This window comes from Pinus tabuliformis, chromosome 1_1 (assembly GCF_031772625.1).
Source record: "Pinus tabuliformis cultivar Carrire ecotype Pingquan chromosome 1_1, CPIR1, whole genome shotgun sequence".
NCBI classification, from domain to species: Eukaryota; Viridiplantae; Streptophyta; class Pinopsida; order Pinales; family Pinaceae; genus Pinus; species Pinus tabuliformis.
Window position 1 is genome coordinate 887,631,034 of NC_142297.1, and position 3,913 is coordinate 887,634,946.

Consider the following 3,913-nt stretch of genomic DNA (forward strand, 5'->3'; position numbering starts at 1 on the left):
CTTGTCATCTCAACTTGGAAACTCTTGAACATTCAATAATTGTTCCTTTTCCAACTTCCTTTTCCTTTGATTGGAAGAATGTCTCAACTACTATGATCAGGACTCTCTTAGTATTCCTAACACCACCACATGTTGGAGGAATCACACCTTCTCCAATCCCATTCTCAATTGTATTTGGACTCTCTCATAATGCTTTATACTATGGGAGATTTAGGAGTGTAACCGCCATATCTTCAAGTTTCTTCTATTCCCATCAACTCTCCATGGAATTCCATACTAAGAAATATAGAAGAAACGATTATCAACCTCCCATGGTCTCCCCAAAACTAGAAAACATATGGTCAAGAATCTTAGATCCTTGACAATTAGCATCTTGTTCCTTCTCCCCCTTCCCTATCACCTGCGTGTGTTCATCCCTAACTCCTATTCTCCCTCACCCCTCTCCTTCATCAAATTGAATTTCAAAGGTGCTTAAAAAAGGAATACAGGTCCAATCGGTTATGGAAATGTTTTCATAAACCACCTCAGCCTTCAACTCTTCATATACTCTAGTACACTTGGCCTCATCAGCAACAATGCTACAAACTCACTACACTCATCACAAGACTATAAATAGTGGTAAATCAAGGCTTATCCAAGCTATTCATGGAAGGTAACTCCCAACTTATTTTCAAAATTCTCCACAAACTCCAAAATGGCACTATTGTTCCAAAAATTTCCAAAAGTTGGTGGTCAAAAGAACCATTAAATAGGGTCTCCTCTATAATCATTAACATCCCAATCATTATTCCCTCGTATGTTTGTAGATCAAGGAAAAAGGTTGTTGAAATGTTGAATAATTATGGCTGTATGGATTCCTCACCCAAAATTTCATCCACTTGGATCCTTCTGCAGGACTCTACTCTCAAGAAAATGTATTAGCAACTTATATACAAAGACTCCCTATCTTAGGACTCAAGATGTCGCAGCTATTGATTCAAACCCCTCTATTTAGTCTCTTTCTATGTCCTTGGTTTCTTCTTCTCCAATGTTTCCAGTATGTCTCCATGGAAGAAAAGGCTTACACTTTAGTCTATGTATGGTAAATTTTGAACTTTTGGGCACTTTGATGTATTTTTCCTCTCTATAGAGGGAAAATTTTTGGATATGGTTGGTTTTTCTTAGTGACCAACAAACTTAAAATTTTAAGTACTTTCATGTGATTTCTTGTTTAGAAGGAAAAACAATATTTACCCCTATAGGAGCAGATAGGTTTTGTGTAGGGTCGGTTTATTATGAACACAGTGATCTTGGCCTAGAAGGCCATGGAGTGGGCCTGAGAGAGTGGTCAACAAGCTCTTCAACACCCTGTTCCAAATAAGCTGAATAATAAGGGAGGGTGGGGGGATTGGAAATATTTTCTAGTAATGTGACCCAATTGTGGCTACAACATGGGTTGTGATGTAGGAGTGTAGATTGGAAACTGAGGTATAGTCCCCTAGTTGTTTAAGAACACATGATAGTATAGTGGGACTTATTATGTCTAATGTGATAGGATATGTTGAACCAATTATGGGATCATCCCAAGTTAATATAGAGGTTTAGAAGTAGGAGAAAGCCATATGATAAGAGTGTTAATAGATTAAGTAGTAGGTGTATATATATATATATATATATATATATATATATATATATATATATATATATAGGTAAATTTCTTGAAGTTTTATATTTTAATTAATTTTATTTTTAGTTGTTAATTTTGTTCTAAATTTTATTCTTCTTTTTTGTTTTTTAAATGTTTATTTCAAAAATAAATAAATAAAATTAATTACATTAAATATTTTTTAAGTTTATTTATTTTTTTAATTCGGTTTTATTTTTAAATGTTTTTTTTCTATATATAATTTTTTATTTATTTTTAATATGTAGTGCATACATACATTTATTACGAAGAAAGACTATAAATTTTATTTCTTTGTAATCTTATTATAAAATAACAATAATAATAATGTCCACAGGGTCTTGGATAGATGGTGATTGAGTGCTATATTAAGGAACTCCTTGATGTGAAGTCATCGGTTCAATTCCTCGCCCTGATTAGGGTGATAAATTAGACATGATGAAGGTATAGTCCTATCAAGCTTACAATAATAATAATAAAATTAGTTTTTTTCAAACCCAAACTATAAAGATCATTTTCTTTAAATATAATAAGAATCCATTTTATTATAATTATAGAATAGAAGCTTATAATTTTAATTTCTTATTTATGAAACTGACATAAAAAAGATATCTCTAAATATTTTTGGATCAGAAATTGTAATCACGACATCTAAAGTTGCAACTGGACCCTCTATGAATGTTACTAAACAAAAGGCAGCGAACACTTAAGGTGAAAGCCTATTAACTAACCTCTCAAAATCAATGAAGAATGTTAGAGAATGGAAAATGTCACTATAGGAAAATGTAATAGAGACTTCATGGTATGTCAAAGATAAATGAAGCAACAATGTGAAACAAATATATTTGTATTGTGTTGAGTTTGACCATCAAAAATGAAACTATCATATGATTTTCTTGGTACAAGATGTATGATTGGTGTTGGGTACAGATATTATTTATGCTCCTGTAAAACAAGCTAGGACATATAGCAAGATTATATATTGTTTTAGAAAGAGAAATTACAACATCGAAAAAGATTTTACATAGATCTATCCAAACATCATGAAAATAATTCATAGAATTTTGTAATTTTTCATATTCATATTCATGTATGATATATTGTTGTAAGTAATTTTTTTTTTAATTTACTTTTCATTGATGTGTGATTTTCACTTTTAATTATGTTGGAGGTAATTTATTATACATAGACACATATCATGGACATGTTGAGAATGTATGTTATGCATCAACGGTGGAAGTGGGAAGAGTATCTTCCACTGGTGGAGTTTACGTATAATAATGGGTATTAGTAATATTTGAAGATGAGTCTATTTGAGGCACTTTATGGGCAAAGTTGTAATACTCTCATCAGTTAGAGTGATCCAGCGAACGGAGTATTGATTGGACCGGATATGTTGACTGAGATGGAACAGGAAATGCAGGCTATTAAGAAGAATCTAAAGGCAACACGGGACAGGAAGAAGAGTTATGCAGATCAACAGAAGGTGTTGAAGGAGTTTCAATATGGGGAACATGTGTACTTGAGCATCAAGCCCAGTAAGAGATCCTTGAGGATTGGATCATGTGCCAAGTTGGCACCTCGGTATTGCAAACCTTTCAAGATTCTTGAGAGGATTGGACCAGTGGCCTACCAAATTTCACTACCTCTAATAATGAAAGTATGTTATTTTTTCCATGTCTCTTTTCTTAAGAAGTATGTGAAAGAGGTTTGTCATGTAATTGACTGGTTTATATTGCAGGTTGAACCAGAAGGAGAATTCCATTTGGAACCTAAGTGCATTTTGCAACGAAAGATGCTCATGTTCTAGAATCTAGCAATCGAGCAAGTTGAAGTGTAGTGGAAGAATTTTGGGCCCAATGAAGCTAAATGGGAGATGGTTGATCAGACGTGGGCTATGTATCCTTCTTTATTCGTTGGTTGAGTAAATGTATTCTGATATATTCTTTGATGTTGTGTTTTTGTTATGTTTGTATATGTATATGTATGTATGAAAAAATGGCATCGAGTTGTTTTATAAAGATCCAATAAGCGATATGGTATTCAGATATATTGGTTATGTCTTTAGCAGTATGATATGATGTAAATGTTTCATCGAGTTGTGTTATAAAGCTCCATGGGAAGCATGTGTTTTGTTGGTTTATAAGTGTCATTGAACACCAAGGATGGTGTTCCCCCAAGGGGGAGGGGTTTGTAAGATCCCCTGGTTTATTTCCTATGTAAATAAACAATAATGATAACTAAGGTCAT